At 44.6% G+C, this 17958-nt stretch overlaps 1 protein-coding gene and 1 long non-coding RNA gene across 4 annotated transcripts in view; one reads left to right on the top strand and one right to left on the bottom strand.

Moving 5' to 3' along the window:
• The window catches only part of PLCB1 (phospholipase C beta 1), a 497312-nt gene that overhangs the window by 42260 nt on the left and 437094 nt on the right, over positions 1-17958 (bottom strand). The window lies entirely within an intron of this gene.
• The window catches only part of LOC309528307, a 31007-nt gene that overhangs the window by 1024 nt on the left and 12025 nt on the right, over positions 1-17958 (top strand). The window lies entirely within an intron of this gene.

Consider the following 17958-nt stretch of genomic DNA (forward strand, 5'->3'; position numbering starts at 1 on the left):
AATGCTGGAGATGCAAAGAGGTTGAGGGAACGTTCTTTCAAATGTGGTGGACTTGTAAAAGGGTAAAAGAGTACTGGGAAATGATACATAATGAATTGAAAAAAATGTTTAAAAGTACTTTCCAACATGCCCCCCCCCCAGTCCTTTCCGTTGGGGATAATTCAGGCTGAAATTCCCAGGTGTCAAAAAAGGTTACTTATGTATGCCACTATTGCGGACCGTGTTTTGTTAAGCCAAAATTGGAAAGCGAGCGCAGTCCCAAACAAAGAAGAATGGCAACTTAAGTTGACAGAATATGCACAGCTTGCAGACTTAACATATAGAATGAGAGAACAAGAAGAATATACGTTTAGAGAAGATTGGAAAATGTTTATTGACTATATGGGAAATAACTGTTAACAGCTGAAAACACCGGCAACATTAAGGTAAATTCAACAGTGTAATTAAGTTATGATGGATGTAATAGTGGACTACTGAATGGTATAGTTTCTGTAAAATATGCAGGGATTTATGATATGTAAAATGAACCATGGAAAAAGAAGATGGGAAGTCACTGATATTTGAAGTATGTGAAAAGGAATAGAAGAAAATTTAATAAAAATTATAAACGAAAGCAGGAGGAGGAGGAGGAAGAGGAGAGCTGGCAAACAGATACTCCAGGTACTAAAATGGTCTACTGATAGCAAGTACCCCAATGTAATTTAAAGGCACAGAGACATTTCACAGTTGTTGTTTTTCTTTTGTTTTTTAAAATAATAATAATTAAGGTATATGTATTTCTTTCCTTATAAGCAAATGATTATATACAGTTTTGAGTATGGTGGTTTGTCTGGTTTCGAGTATGGTGGCTAGTTGCAGACGATTACAGGTTCCCAACCCCATTAATGCATGTGTAGAAGAAAGAATTTCAGCAAGTATCACTTGCAGCAGGTATAGCAAACGATGCCTTGCTGAAATGTACTACTAAAAGTGCAGGAGCCCAGTCCTGTCTGCTATCTGGCCACCATCCTTACAGGTGCTCATATTGCTTGGCATTCTGACAGCCAGGCTACACACAACTTTAACTGCATAATTTTCTCTTGAGCTCAGAGGTTTTTAAATTTCACACATGGCCAGGGTGGGGCCCTGATTCAGATCAGGACCCTAACATGGGGTTGCTGGTAAAGCGGCCTTAAGCTACACACCCATCTACAGCGGTCCCAATCCAGATTCCTGTCTTGCCTGCAATTTGCATCGCAAAAAAGGGGTCCTTTTCAATGGGATACAGGATGGGGCCACATCAGGGGTGGAGAGTTAAAAACCTAGCAAATATACTAGGTGCGTGAACCAAACTAGGGGCCCTTACCCTTGTAAAGTTGTGTGTGTGTGGGAGGGAAGAAACAGGAAGAACTATGCAGCTAAGGTTACATGTGGTTTGGCAATAAATATTTCTGGCTTGCAAGTGCTCAGCTAGTTCCCCTAAGCAAGCACACATATACCAAGGTAGAGTCAGTACACATGATGTCCCCATGGAGGAGACACAATGCCCCTTCTCAAAAAGCTTATTAACGGGGGAAATTGTTTTTTCCCCCTTGTGTGAAAGCTACATGAAGCCTTGCACTGTCAAGAGAATAATCAGTAAGTCTCCAGAGTCAGAAAACCATTTGAAATCGTCCCGAGAGATGTATCAGAACAGGATGAGGACAGCAGAGTTAATACAGTAGGAAAAAAGCAATGTATCTTTTGCAGGCAATATGTTGTGTGGTGAGGCTCAGTGACCACTCTGTACCCTATGGGGCAAATAACTAGGCAATACATGGTATATTAGTTTGGGATCAAATAAGGCCACAACTTTATTGGTTACAGATGTGAAGGTTTGGCCATAGGCATTGAGGTAAGCAACTGTATATGTCACTTCCACCTGTCCACTTGGAGTCTTTCTAAAGGTGAAACCAGTGGGGGGGGGACTATGACCTACATCATATTGGGGCATCCCCTAGGCGGTCCCCGCTGGAGGAGTGGTATGGCCCTAGCTCCCATCTGGGCATCAGACAGGAGCTACTCCTCCCGGATCCTTTTAACAGGATACCCTTACCCATGGTGGGGCGGGCAGGGGCTGCAACTGACCAAGACTAGGCTTACCTGATGCCTATCCACCTTACAAAGTTGTGATGATTGCTATGAGGTATGCGAAAACCCAAATGGCAATGCTAATTTGCCAGATGGGGAAAATTCCTGCCCGACCCATCAATCCGGTGACCAACAATGTCCATAGCAAGGTTGTACCATCCGGAAGTGAGAGCTGGACAATAAAGAAGGCTGATCGCCAAAGAATTGATGCTTTTGAATTATGGTGCTGGAGGAGACTCTTGAGAGTCCCATGGACTGCAAGAAGATCAAACCTATCCGTTCTGAAGGAAATCAGCCCTGAGTGCTCACTGGAAGGACAGATCCTGAAGCTGAGGCTCCAAGACTTTGGCCACCTCATGAGAAGAGAAGACTCTCTGAAAAAGACCCTGATGTTGGGAAAGATGGAGGGCACAAGGAGAAGGGGACGACAGAAAACGAGATGGTTGGACAGTGTTCTTGAAGCTACCAGCATGAGTTTGACCAAACTGCAGGAGGCAGTGGAAGATAGGGGGTGCCTGGCGTGCTCTGGTCCATGGGGTCACGAAGAGTCGGACACGACTAAATGACTAAACAACAACACCATCCGCAAATAACCCTAATCTGAGGGAGGGTGGGTGGAACAACCGGCGCAGCATACAAGAGGCCAAAATGCTCAGCAGGCCAGTTATTTAACTTTGCCCTGGGCACGGGAATCATGCGCTGCTATTGGTCAGATGGTCCCACGCCCAGGGAATGCCCTCTGCAATAGGCCGGTTTCCAGAGGAGGCCTGGGGCCTGCCTGCAAAACCACATGCCCAAGAAGGGCAAACAGACCTATCAAACCAAGACAAAGGCAGTTGTCATCACTGCAGATTTCATTCCATTCAGTAACAGAAACACTTTATTGAAGCATTTCATTTTGCTGAAGGTTTTTAAATTCTTAGCGAAACAAAACAAAAATAAAGACACATGAAATAAACCATGAAATGCCAAAAGCATATCAATTTTATAGTGCGATGGTAGTTTGGTGATGATCACTGATGTATAACATCTCAGTGTATTTTATATTTCTATAAAAACAACAATCATGGTCACGTGCCGTAAGTTTTATGTATCCTCTTCATTACAAAAAACTGTCTTTTTAAAAACGTCTTGCCAGGGGCTATTAAAGAGGCTGTGATAATGTGAATTTAGGAGGTAATTAACTGCTGTATATGTAATTTTGAGCAATAGTTCCTTTTCGCCAGAGGGGTTTTGTGCTACTGGGGCTTCATACACACAATACCTTTAAAGAATGTTTGAAGCAAACATTTATTCCCTCAAAGAATTCCGGGCCCTGCAGTCTACCCCTCACAGAGTTGGAATTCCCATCAACTGGAATTCTTTGGAGGGAAAGAATGTGCTTTGAATGTGTTTATAAAGAATAGGGTGTAAACAGCTTCAATTTGCATTTTTCTCAGTGTCACGGTTAGTATTAAGGGATTCAACTGCTAGCTGGTTGAAGCAACCTTTCATACACTGAATGCTAGAGTCAGCAGAGCCAATAGGGGACTTTAGTCTGGTTGGAAGAGATAGCTGTTGCTCATAGGGAAGGAATTGAGCATCATGTTTAATAGCTCACCATTTAGGCCTTTTCTTCCACACTAGGGCTTTCATGTGCACCTGGATTCCTGTTTCCCTGTGTGTATTTGCATGTTCAGACCCAGAGGCCCCCCCCCTTAAATAAAGATGCATTTGACTGAAATTTTAGTTTTGGTGTTTGACAGAATTTAGGCCACAACTTTACTGATTACAGAAAAGTGAGTGGTTGCGTAGCCTCTGGTTCGACTAGCTCCCTGCACCCTTGCAGGTAGCGCTGACCCAGGGCTCCAACATAGGTCAGCCAAGGGTGAACACCTGAGGCAAGTGAAAAGCCTGGGAACAGACTATGTTCACTCCCCAGATGCTTCCCTGGACTCAGGCACCGGCACAACCGCCTTTCGGGGATTGACCAAACCATGTTGAGTCCCTGGATTCCTTTAACGGAATACCCTTCACATAGGGATGGCGAGACCGTTCTCCCATCCCTATCACATGAACCAGTGCCTATCTGCAACCTTACAAGTTGTGAGGGTTTGCTATGCGGCAGGCGAAAACCAAATGGTAACAGCCAATCAGCCAAGTGGGAAAATTCCTGCCATGCCCCTGTCCCAACGACAGATGACACATGACGGCATAGCAAGGTCAATCGCAAAATGCCCTAAAATTAGGGAGAGGTGGGCGGGTGTTCTGATGCATGAGCCGAAAGAGGAAGCTCTGGGACATGTGCATGGGTTTATATAGGTCTCTGGATCCGTTTACTCTGCACCCATTGGCCAGATTACACCCAGCAACGAGGGACCTACCAATTGGGTGTTGTGGCTATCCAATAGACCCACCCACAACCAGGAGGTCAGTCTCCAGGTCTCACCGCAACACGTGCCCCCTTTTAGGAAGGACACGATTTGTGAGCACTTCCAGTTTAATGCTTCATAAATCTATCTCAAAGTTTCCCATCCAACCAAGTGCCAAGTGCTTGATGGGATGTATTTGAGCTGTGGGATGTAGGCCCTTCCCCTCAATTAGTACCCACCATAATTTCTGGAAACATGAGGGCTGTTGTGCGCATGTACAGTGGTACCTCAGGTTACAAACACCTTGGGTTACAAACACTTTGGGTTACAGACTCCGCTAACCCGGAAGTAGTACCTTGGGTTAAGAACTTTACCTCAGGATGAGAACAGAAATCGTGTGGCGAAGGTGTGGCGGCAGCAGGATGTCCCATTAGCTAAAGTGGTACCTCAGGTTAAGAATGGTTTCAGGTTAAGAACGGACCTCCGGAATGAATTAAGTTCATAACCAGAGGTATCACTGTAAGTGAATATTTGTTGACCTTTGTGATATATCCCTTTTTTCTCACACAAGTTACAGATTTGCACAAAATAGTATAGAATCATAGAAGTGTAGAGATGAAGAGATCCCAAGGGTCATCCCATCCAATGCAGGAATGCAATGGAAATATCATTTGAAAAAAATATTTCCAAACTAGGAAACCTGAAGTCCATTGCACAGATGTGCAGGTGTATTTGTTTACCTGTACATGGGCACCTTAAAATCAACCCCAAAACATGTTATTTTTTTTAATAAATACAAGTTTTTTGACATTCTGGATTTGCACAAAAGTGGTCAAAAATGATAATAAAGTGTGGACCACTCTAAGCCAGGAAAGTATTTGGAGTCACTTGCATGAAGCTGCTGCTTCCTTTCCATGCATTTTCCTTTCCTGCCTGTTGTACCTGCAATCTCAATTTCTATTTTTAATGCAGTAGTTTTGTGCAAGAGCCGTTCTGTGAAAAAGAACTGTTTTGCATATGTGCCTTTAGCAGCAACTGGTGGAAAAAGACGGGCTGCATTCTTTCCTGTGGTTTTTTCGAAACAAGATGTCACTACATGTCAAAATCAAAACACACAAACCCAACCTGCCCGCTCAATGTGCTTCAGTATGTCCATAGTCAGATACCATGTGATTTTATACTGAATTTTCTTCTCGTATCTGATTATCTGTAGATAGGGAAGAATATTAATTATGTGTGGGTAAAGTGAGGGCTGCCACTAGATGTTGTGTGGACACCACCACAAAAATGAGAGTGTGACAGAGGTAGTTTCAAATCCAAATTCAACTCCAGTGTGAATGAGCCCTTAGATAAGAATTTTCCAATATTGCATATCCCTTAATAATAAGAGTCATTTCGGAGCTAAGAGTAATGGGGAAGGAACAGAGCATTCCTTTCTTCCAAGTACCAGACATTTACTCTCTTTCAAAATCTAAGAGAGCAACCGTCAAATGCTGTAAGTTGACACACAGTGGGACATGCCAACTCTTAATGCCAAATGAAAGGTTTTTAATTGCCTTGTTTAGAAATAATGAAAAGCTTTCCAAGTCACATTCACTGCTCCTGGTTTACTACTGGTTAAACCTCCCACTGGAACTGGAAACAGAAAGCTTCACTACAAAACCCACAATGCAACGAGACTTTCTGCAAAAGATACATCACAACTTAAAGGGTTTCATCCACTGGTGTTCTTTGCGCTGATGGAAGGCTCTTTGAGCCAGTGGAGTTTTCCAAATACCTATCCTGTCTGCAGCCCCAGTAGGATAGATAATAAGCCCACCAGCCCTACATAGATATGGCCAAGGTACCTTATGAAAAAAAAGGGATGCGGGTGGCGCTGTGGGTTACACCACAGAGCCTAGGACTTGCCGATCAGAAGGTCAGCAGTTCCAATCCCCACGATGGGGTGAGCTCCCGTTGCTCAGTCCCTGCTCCTGCCAACCTAGCAGTTCGAAAGCATGTCAAAGTACAAGTAGATAAATAGGTACCACTCCGGCGGGAAGGTAAACGGTGTTTCCGTGCGCTGCTCTGGTTCGCCAGAAGCGACTTAGTCATGTTAGCCACATGACCCGGAAGCTGTACGCCGGCTCCCTCGGCCAATAAAGCGAGATGAGCGCCGCAACCCCAGAGTCGGTCACGACTGGACCTAATGAAATTAGCTTGACAGAAATAAGGGGCAGGGTTTTCTTCATATCCTTCCTGATGCTATTCCCTAATCAGAGTTGTTCACCAATCTATTTTCCTCCTCCTCCAAAATGTGTTTTTTTAAAAAATAGGCAGGTATTTGGAAACCCAAGCCAATGTTCTAATTGCTGCTATTCCATTCACTGCTATGCTGCTCTGACATTAGTTTTTAGAACTATGATGTTTACATATCACGGCATTTCTTTGTGTATGGCTATGCTGTTGTTTTGCATTGCTGCTCTGAAGTACTGTTGCAATGTGGCTGTGCATTTCAGAATAAACGAGTGAAAGGAGAGATACAACATGCTAGCCTACCTTCCTGGCCATGCACAGCTTTCTTACCTTGGTCTATATTCTTTTTTTTTTTTTTACTGCCAAATGCATCATACCCAACTCTCATCTTGTGATCCCCTCTGCTTTGGATTCCTTTAAACTGGTCTCCCGGGAACTGGATGGCCCTGCCTTCGATGTGGAATGAGTCCAAACAGCATTTGCTCCCTCCCAAATCCATGGCTTGTGTTTACGTTTGTGCATAACCCTCTCTTTGTGTGTGCAATATAAATAGAAAGCACCCACACCCACATCCTTGCAGAGAGCCTATATAAATTTATTTCCTTTCATAATCCCCTTTCAATCAGACTTAGACTAGCTAAACAGAGAGGGGTTACCCAGGATACAGGTAACCATATGACTCACTGGCAAGGCTTCAGCTATTAATCTTTAGGAGATACAAAATGAAAGCAATTGCTGTTTTACTGTAATGGATTAGAGCCTACGCCACAAATCGCAAAGAGATAGTTTGTGGAAAGCAGTCAGTCATATACCAACTGCTTAGTGGACTTGCTCTCTTACGAGCTATGCTATCAGTCACTAAGGAATTCACAACGATTTTCAGTTTTTGCCCAAGACGCATTAGCCAGGCAGCTCATCACTTTTTCGACAGCAGCCTCCAAGTGACAGGATATGCATTGGCAACATTCTGCGCTGTAACGTAAGATGCGCCATTATTATTTTACATCGGACTTTCCATTATGGGAAAGAAATACCGGTATACCATCATGAAATATGGCAGGCAAATTAGTAATCAGCACAACAAAGGAGAACATTCCCCTCACAGATGCAATTCTCAGAGCGGCTTAGCAGTCAATCCCTTTTCCCAGGTAACTCTGGGAATTGTTGCTCTGTGAGGGGGGAAAGCAGTATTATTATTATTATTATTATTATTATTATTATTATTATTATTCATACCCTTTCCACCAGGGTGAGTTGCCCCAGCACAACTCTCAGCACCTTTAACAAACTAGTCCCCAGGATACTGTTACAAAAGTCAGGTGCCGGCCCCTCTCTCTGCTGAGCAGTAGCAAGAGCCCATGGGGTCCCAGCCACCCACACAGGGTCTGTGTCCCTTTGGAGAAAGGAAGACACAGCGGAGACTGTTGTGCTTTAAGAAATATGGTTTATTCACCTATTTACACCTTCAGCCTTAATGGAAGGAATTCAGATCTTACGGCATCAACATTTCAAGAGGTAGAAGCAGAAGCAGCCTGCAGCCAGCCCCCTCCCAAGATGGATCTCAGCTCTTCTTGTCCCTTCTCCTTCCCTTGAAAAATCCCTTTTCCTGTCCCCTTAAACACAAACCCTATTACCTTGGTGACATCTCACTCTCCAGGCTAAATAATTCCTCTCCCTAATGGCCCATCAACACCTTTTGTCATGTTAACAGGTTTGTTCATTAAGCCAGTCAAACAACAGATTTATGTCTGTTTTAAAGTAGTATTAGGTAAAGGTAAAGGGACCCCTGACCATTAGGTCCAGTTGTGGCCGACTCTGGGGTTGCGGCGCTCATCTCGCTTTATTGGCCGAGGGAGCCGGCGTACAGCTTCTGTGTCATGTGGCCAGCATGACTAAGCTGCTTCTGGCGTACCAGAGCAGCGCACGGAAACAGGGACCGAGAAACAGGAGCTCACCCCGTCATGGGGATTCAAACCACTGACCTTCTTATCGGCAAGTCCTAGGCTCTCTGGTTTAACTCACAGCGCCACCCACGTCCCTTATAATACTACTGAAAAGTAGTATTATATTAAAAGTAGTATTATATTGCTTTAAATGAGATAAAATCCCTTCACGTTAAAAGCCAGCATATCAAGCAGAGTTGGGTCCAGGTATAGTAGAAGAAGAAGAAGAGGAGGAGGAGGAGGAGGAGGAGGAGGAGTTTGGATTTGATATCCCGCTTTATTACTACCCGAAGGAGTCTCAAAGCAGCTAACATTCTCCTTTCCCTTCCTCCCCCACAACAAACACTCTGTGAGGTGAGTGGGGCTGAGAGACTTCAAAGAAGTGTGACTGGCCCAAGGTCACCCAGCAGCTGCATGCGGAGAAGCGGAGACGCGAACCCGGTTCCCCAGATTACAAATCTACTGCTCTTAACCACTACACCACACTGGCTAGAGTGGAGTAGAGACCTTCAGCAAGACACCCTCCACAGACCAACCAACATCACCTCCTCACTGTCCTTATCATGACTTGCTCCTCTCTTTATTTCCATCATTTGCTACCACCATTTTGGCTACCAGGAAAAAAATCCACAAGCATAAAGGCAGTGACATTGACTGTTCTGCCTTTACACTACCATTGTTTCCTGGGTGAGTGCACAAGGCGGGTCAACAAGCTGAAGAGGAAGTATAGGTCATAAGAAGAGGTACTGAGGACTCTTGTCGGAGGAGCCCCTTAATAGATGCCCAAACACGAATGCCGACCTATTAAACAATTTTGGAATGAAATATATGAAGAAATCAAAAAGATGTTTAAAGTATCTTTCAGTAAAAACCCGGAGGCATTCCTTTTAGGTGTAATCACAAATGATATTCCTGACAATCATAGGAAAATATTCCTTTATGCAACAACAGCTGCCAGGATGCTTATAGCAAAAAATTGGAAAGGGGGGAAATTCCATCAATGAAAGAATGGGAAATTAAATTTTGTGAATATATAAATCTGCCAAGACTCATAGCATTCATAAGTGGACAACCGGACCAGAAATTATTAAAAGAATGGGGATGTGCTAAAGAGTATATAAAAAAAATTGTTCTGGAGTAAGCATATCGGTATGTAATGAATGATGCTTTCAGAGTTAAAGAAAAATAAAAATGGTGTAAAAAGTATAAAGACAGAAGTAATCTACATTAGATACAACAATTTAGAAAGAGTACCGTAATTTTTTTGAGGTCTTAGAACAAAGGAAGGAAGTCAATATGTGTATATGTATGTAATGAGTAGATTAGAATGAAGATATGGTTTTATTTGTAGATGTGTGCTTTTTGTGTTCTGTTTTTCTTTCTTGTTTGTATAGTTTTATTTTGGATTCAATGTTTGTAATTTTGCATTTAAAATAAAATTTATTTAAAAAATATATAGATGCCCAAACACGCCAACCCTTGATGTTCCCCAACCCCAACCCCAACATCAAGGAGAATGGTAAAAATAATAATATGTAGCTCTCCTTAATGCAGTCAAGCAAATAACTAGGTCGTGTTACTAGGCGGAGCAAGGAGAGCACACAAGTAGCAAGAACAAACATTTAGACAGTCATTTTCACTAGTTGCCCAAAACATGTTTAGCAGAATTAAGCAAGTAACAGTGACTATGTAGGAAACAAGGCCACACCAAAAGCCAGGCATCCAACACGCAACATGCTGCACTTTCAAGCAGGCACCAAGCTGGCATCTTCAGACATGAAAAGAACCTGGCAAAATGATTAGTGCCACGTGGCCCTAGACCATCACAGCATACAATGAAGGATTATTTAAACCATAATTAGCAATTTCCTGTAACAGCTTGAGATCCCTAGCCCACTGCGCAGAAAGTTTCCAAGCCCTCCTGCTGCAACTCAAACTGTTTGTACGTGCTCATCTTCTGCCTGCAGTTGCCAAACACTGAAGTGAGTCACACACATGCACACACAACTTATATAAACCCCACTGTGCCCTTTTCTTAATTAATCACTACAAGGCCTAAGCAGTTTACCTCTAGGCCACAACAGGTCACCAAGTATTGATTTCTAGAGCAAGATTGCCCATAAAAGCCAAAGCTTAAGAAGCAAATGTTTATTGTGATTGATAAGTGTAAACTGTTTAATTATTAATTTCTGATATTTAATTTTACTGCTTACTATTTTATTCCAACGGATTATTGAATATTGTTTTATTTGATATAAGATGTTTATTTTAAAGTTATTGTGGCTGCTTTGTATTGGATCAGATTGTTCTTACATGTATGAGCTCTGCTGTCTGTTTTTGCTTTTTGCTTCTCAGCTTGTAAAGCACCTTATACACCACAGTAATATAAAAAGGCAGTATACAAATTAAAAGTGAAATGAAAAGAAAATGAAATATCAAAGTTTAAATGGCAATGTCACCCCATGGCAGAAACAAGGCTCCTTAACATTAGTGTCCAAGCAACTTTTTTAAAAACAAAACAAAACTATGGTTGGGAATAATCAGTATGTTTAGAATCCTATATAGAAGACTATCCACCATAGACTAGGACTACCCTAGAAACACATTATGTCAGCTGCATAAAAATTCTACACCCACTTTAAACGAACTTGAAACAAAGCTGACATATTTCTAAAGAATAATTGCAGTCATTGGGCATGGGGGATTGTCTTAAGGTGCATACTTTGTTGTTGTTTAGTCATTTAGTCGAGTCCGACTATTTGTGACCCCATGGACCAGAGCACACCAGGCACTCCTGTCTTCCACTGCCTCCCGCAGTTTGGTCAAACTCATGCTGGTAGCTTCAAGAACACTGTCCAACCATCTCGTCCTCTGTCGTCCCCTTCTCCTTGTGCCCTCCATCTTTCCCAACATCAGGGTCTTTTCCAGGGAGTCTTCTCTTCTCATGAGGTGGCCACGGTATTGGAGCCTCAGCTTCAGGATCTGTCCTTCCAGTGAGCACTCAGGGCTGATTCCCTTCAGAATGGATATGTTTGATCTTCTTGCAGTCCATGGGACTCTCAAGAGTCTCCTCCAGCACCAGAATTCAAAAGTACCAATTCTTCGGCAATCAGCCTTCTTTATGGTCCAGCTTTCACTTCCATACATCACTACTGGGAAAACCATAGCTTTTACTATATGGACCTTTGTTGGCAAGGTGGTGTCTCTACTTTTTAAGATCCTGTCTAGGTGCATACTGCATATCTATAAAAATGCACCTTAAGACACCCTCCCCCCGACAGATGAGTGCATGTTTTGTTTAGACATGTCTCTGCTCTGTTTTAAGTTTGCTGGGTGTAGAATCTTTACGTAGCTGACAAAATCAGAAGCTTCCAAGCATCCATTCTAAAATAAAAACCATGTAATGGCTAGGCCATCAAATGGAAATGCAGAAATCCCCCAGGTACTCATGCATGCATAGGTACCAAGAGAGGAGAGGAATTTAATTGTCATTCTGAGTATCACTTCGGATTGTGACATGCATCTTTTGCGACCTGTTTGTCATTGAGATAAGAATGTGTTGTGGTCCTGGAACAAAGATAAAGTGAAAAGAATGTGGCAAGGAAATAAATCTACACCAAGCAACAACCACAGTCACAACTTGTAACTTATGAAATCCCTGTTTTCATTTACAAGATGCGAAAGATGCAATTCTATGTTTGTACTTGTGCCTATCTGGAATAAGGCCATCTAAATTAAAGTTGTTCTTCAATTGCTATAAACACACAAACACACAGCCAAACAATCCTTCAGTTTCCTTTCTCCCACTCTATACTGAAATATATTGCCTCATCCTCATTACATTTTTTAGTTTCTGAGAATATTTGAACATACGTGGATATGCACAAACAGGCTATATGAATATAGAAATAAAACAATAGCACTAGAGATGAGGTTAAGAAATGAGGTTAAGAAAAAAGAGATGAGGTTAAGAAATGGAAGTGTGAAAACATCGGCTTAATTTTCAGGCCTCAAAAACACATTAGATTTTCCACACTGGGATACCTTTCCTACAAGAAAAGGCCAATGCAATTGGTTTTGTGCCCTTTTAGTTTAGAGAAATGACAACAGTGTGGGTGGATGGGAGCATGCCAGAGATTTATAAAGGTCACTATCGGTGTGGAAAAACATGAGACAGGCATTTTTTCACCTTCTCTTACTTATAACATGAGACTTCAGTGTCCCTTGATTAAACTGGCTGAAGGTACATTCCTGACTAGGGCCAGCCATGAGGCAGATTGAAGCAGCCATCTCAGGTAGTGGAATCCAAGGGGAGCCTCCAAGAGCATGTCCCTGTTAGCATTTCATTCCTCCGTTGCTGGATGTGTGATTGTTGCATCACATGTTAGTGTTTACTTTCTAGACTTGGAAAGTGTGAGAACGGAAGTTAGACTAATCTCTCTTCCGCTGTACTGTACTTTTGTACTTCTTTACTCCCTCTTGGAGAAGAAGTGAGAGGACACCATGATTACTTCGTCCTGTATATATTGCTTAATAAATACTTAGAATGCACACACTCATGTTCCACGATCGTTTTCGCTATACTCTGCTGAGTGAGCATGCACATGTCTTTTTATATGTGTCGCTGGTGCACACCGGGACTGATTTGTGAATGTCCTGGGCTGCACTTCATCAGGAAGATGCCTGGAGAGGTCTGTCTCATTCCAGGGGCTCCGTGTGCCCCCCAGGCATGTTCCGACATCCCTTTCCCCCACCACTGGAAAAACAAGAAGTGGCTGCAGTGGCTTCTGGGTTCTGGCAAGATCTTGTGAGAGTCCTGTGAGATGGTGAGGGGCTCTTGCAAGATCTTGCCAGAACCTGGAAGCCACAGCCACATGACCCAGTAAGCGAGGTTTTGGCATGGGCTTCGAAGGGGCAGGCAGTGTGTGACAGGCAGTAAACATGCAGGCTGGTACCTTCCCATTTTGCCTCAGGTGATGAAATGGGATGGACCACCCCTGTTCATGATGGGCCAAAAGAAGTACTGCTTCACAAAATGAGTAATAAACTTATGGAACCACCTGTAGTGTTGGCCACTGCCTTTGATGGCTTAAAAATGGTTAGATGTACAAAGGATGGGTCCATCAATGGCTGCTTCACTTCCATGCGCAGAGGCTTTGCATTTCTGAATACTGTTGTTGTGGTTCTTTTCCAGGAAGGATTTCACTGGGATGAAGGAAAGGTTTAAAAAATGGTTGTGGGGATTTAGAGGGGGAAATGAGCAGGTATGGTTTTAGCAACACTTTCCCCCTGCAGATCTCACCGAATCTTTTGTGTTATAAGGCAATCCTGTGCTAGCTTCACAATACAGTGGAACCTCAGTTTTCAAGAGTCTCGGAAACCGAACAATTTGGAACCCAAACACCAAAAATCCAGAAGTAATTGCTTCCATTTTCAAATGCGCCTTGGAAGTCCAATGGCTTCTAAGACACACTTTTCATTTCCTCCCATTGACTTTCCATTGACTTTGAAACCAGCCCATTGATCCTCAGTTTTTGAACATTTCAGAAGTCGAACGGTCTTTCGGAATGGATTATGTTTGAAAACCAAAGCTCCACTGTTTGTTGTTCTACCTGCAGCAACTTTCAAAAATGCCTTGTTTAAAAGGGAGCACCATCCGTGTTTTTAAAGTGGGCGCCAGAGTACACACATTCACACAAAAATTTCTGAACAGAATGATCCAAAGTATTTTTGTTCCTGTTCATACAAATAAATCCATCCATCCAGGCACTCTAAAGTTCTTGCACAAGTGCTCCCTACAATATCCCTGTAAAGTATGCACTAATTTTTCCTATTTTGAATATGGGGAATTGAACGTAACCATGCCAGAGGCCAGATCAGCAAGATCAGAACAACTACTTTAGGACTGCCCGAAAATTTGGACAGGCCTAGTGGCATTTTTCATTTGTTTCTTTGTGGACAGCAAAACTTCACTGACATGTTATAATTAATTTTTTGAAGTCTATTCAATTTAAGAAGCACCTTGGCATGTGACATTGGGAGCTGGTTTTCAAGAAATGCATGTCTAAAGCCTAATTGAGAACATGTCCCAGAAGCTGTCATCAATTGCTTTGGATGCTGGAATAAATGTCAATGGCTGAGTTTAGAAGCAAATCGGAATCTCCTGAATCTCAGCCCTAATACTACTGTCAGGGAACTGACATCAGAGGAAAGGGAGGTGGTAGGGCTCCCAGAGGCTGGGAGGGAGTCAGCAGCTAAAGCAGGGACCAGCAGGGGGAGAGAGGGTACTCTGGAGGAGGATCTCATGAATGCTGAGAGAGACGCAGCAGCCAAGGCAGGAACTAGCAGGGAAGAGGGAGGGGTGAGAGACACGTCCAGCGAGAACAGCGGGGAGGTGTCAGAAGCAACCATAGGGAGACCCATGCTTCGCCGGAAGCTGCCACGTCGTGAGTCCAGGAGACGCGTTTCCGTTAAGGAGCTTCTTTGCTGGAAGCGCTTCCGCAGACAGCCACTGTCAGACTCTACGAGTGACTAGAGCAGACATGTTTGAGGAGCTCTGTCACACACAGAGGTTTGTGGAGCCGCACAAACTCTGAGGGAGCACGATTTTACGCACAAGCAGCTAATCATCCCATCATAGCAGTCTGACAGTCTCTGTACGCTGCCTGTGCAGGAGAAAGCATCATGAGCGACCCAGCCGGAACCGGAGGAGCAGGGGTTGGAGCTGGTCCAAGCTTGGAAGAAAGGTACCGAGCGTTGGAAGTCCAACTTGCGCTGCAGACGGCGAGGCTTGAGGAGAGAAGGGCTCAGGATGCAGACAAGAAGGGGAGAACCACTCAGTTCCCCAGAAAGGTACCAGGATTGGTGCAGAAGTTTGGGGGGGACCCCAAGGATTACCATGCCTTTAGGACAGAGATGCAATATGCCCTTAATGTGCAGTTTGATGAGTTCCCTGATGAGGAATCGCGAGTTGCTTTCGTAATTGGGCATCTTGAGAAGGGGGCGCGGGACTGGGTTCGACCCCTGATGGCAACACACAATGACATCCTAAAGGACACTATGAAGTTCTTTCGTGCAATGGATATCATGTTTTCCAGCGATATTGAGGAAGGGGTGGTGCGCAGACAGCTAATGGCTTGCAAGCAGGGAAGCCGATCTGTCCGTGAGTACTGGACTGAATTTACCATGCTGGTTCACAGATTGGGGTGGGATTTATCGGCGGCCCCCATTCAGATGCTATTTGAAGAAGGTCTTTCTTCGGCTGTGAAAGACGAACTGTCCCGGAGCCCCAGGGCGGTGTCTATGGATCAGCTGACCAAATCTGCGCTGACCATAGGAGCGCGCCAGGAGGCAAGAGCCTTGGAGAGGCGGGAAGGGAGAGGGGAACGTTGGAAGGAGTTCCGCATTCCAGACATTCCTGAGCCCGCTTTCCCGCCGGCAGAGCCGATGGAAATCGGAACAGCGCGCGCGCGCGCAGTTTCAAAGCCCAGTGAGGGGGCTAAGAAGGAGGGAAAGGGTGCCCGGAAATGCTATCTCTGCCAACAGCCAGGCCACTTTGCCAGAGTCTGCCCCCAGAGGAAGGAATGGCAAGGGATGGTGGGAGCTGTTGAGGGAGGAGAGCAGGGAGAAACGGAGCAGGTAAAAGCCAACGCCTGGTTGCCACAGTCGGGGCACTGCAGCCAGGCCAAAGAGCAGTGAAAGTGCCCGTGCCAGAAGCTCCTCAACCTGCTCTAGTGATTGAAGTGTCGCTAGAGCTGCAAAATGGACACCCCCTAAAAATAAAGGCGCTGTTGGACTCAGGCAGCTCCTGCAATTTTATGAGCAAGGAGTTTGCTGCTGAACACCAGATACAGACGATCCCTTTAAGCAACCCCCTGCAGGTGACCACGATCGATGGCAGGGAGCTGTTGGGAGGAGGAGTCAGCTTGCAGACCGTCCCAATGATAATGAGGGTGGCAAGGCACACAGAACTGATAGCGTTTAATGTGGCCACCTTGGGAGGCGCTCCCATTATTTTGGGAATGAGCTGGCTAGCCCTACATGATCCGCTGGTGGGCTGGCATCAAAGAGTGGTTTCCTTCGGTTCAGCACATTGCTTAGAACACTGCAAGGGGGAAAAGGGTTCAGCAGGGGCCCAAGCCACCCCAGCAGGGACTGAAGTAATGGAGAAGGTGAAGGTACCACCACAGTATGCAGATCTCAGCGACGTGTTCAGCGAGAAGGAAGCTGACCAACTACCCCCGCATAGGCCCTTTGATTGCCAGATCAATTTACTCCCTGGAGCACAGCTTCCTGTAGGCAAGTTGTATGCCATGTCAGACAGGGAAATGCAGGAGTTGCGAGAGTTCATTGACAAGAACCTGAAGAGAGGCTTCATCAGAGAGTCCAAAGCAGCGGGGGGTAGCCCAGTGTTTTTTGTGGATAAAAAGCACACGGACAAGCCGAGACTTGTATGTGATTTCAGGCGGTTAAATGCAGTGACAGAACCGGTGGCTTTCCCTATGCCCAGGATTGATGATATTTTGACCAGGGTGCGGAAGGGAAAGATTTTTACAAAGCTGGACCTAAGGGGGGCGTACAACCTGATACGTATAAGGAAAGGGGATGAATGGAAAACCACCATGTTCACCCCTTTGGGGGCATTTGAATATCTCGTGATGCCTTTTGGATTACAAGCAGGCTCCGCGTGTTTTCAATCGTTCATGAACCACGTACTGGGGCCTTTGCTCTACAAGAATTGTGTGGCCTTCCTAGATGATGTGTTGGTGTATTCGGAGAATGAGGAGCAACATGTGAGAGACGTCAGAGAAGTGTTGAGCAGGCTGCAAGCCAACAGGCTGTGGGTGAAACTGGAGAAGTGTCAGTTTCATACCAAGGAGGTGGAATTCCTGGGGTACCGCCTGTCAGACAAGGGATTGGCCATGGATCCCGGCAAGGTTCAAGCAGTGCTGGAATGGAAAACACCCAAAACCAAGAAGGATGTGCAGAGGTTCCTAGGGTTTGGAAACTTTTATCGTAAGTTCATCCGAAACTTCCCCCACCTGACGGCGCCCATTACGGACTGTCTCAGCAGTAAAAAGAAGTTTGTTTGGACGGCGGAGGCGGAGCGAGCGTTTGAGGAACTGAAAAGGGCCTTCGCCTCTGAAGGACAACTTCTGCATGTGGATTTACAAAAAAAGCTGAGGGTCGAAACAGACGCATCTGACAGAGCCATAGGGGCGGTGCTTCTTCTTCTGCAGCCGGGGAAGGAGGAGTCAGAGTGGAGACCGTGTGCCTTCTTTTCGCGAAAGCTGAACAAATCCGAGAGGAACTACACGGTG

Source organism: Podarcis vaucheri, assembly GCF_965113315.1.
Source record: "Podarcis vaucheri genome assembly, chromosome: 3".
Taxonomy (NCBI): Eukaryota; Metazoa; Chordata; class Lepidosauria; order Squamata; family Lacertidae; genus Podarcis; species Podarcis vaucheri.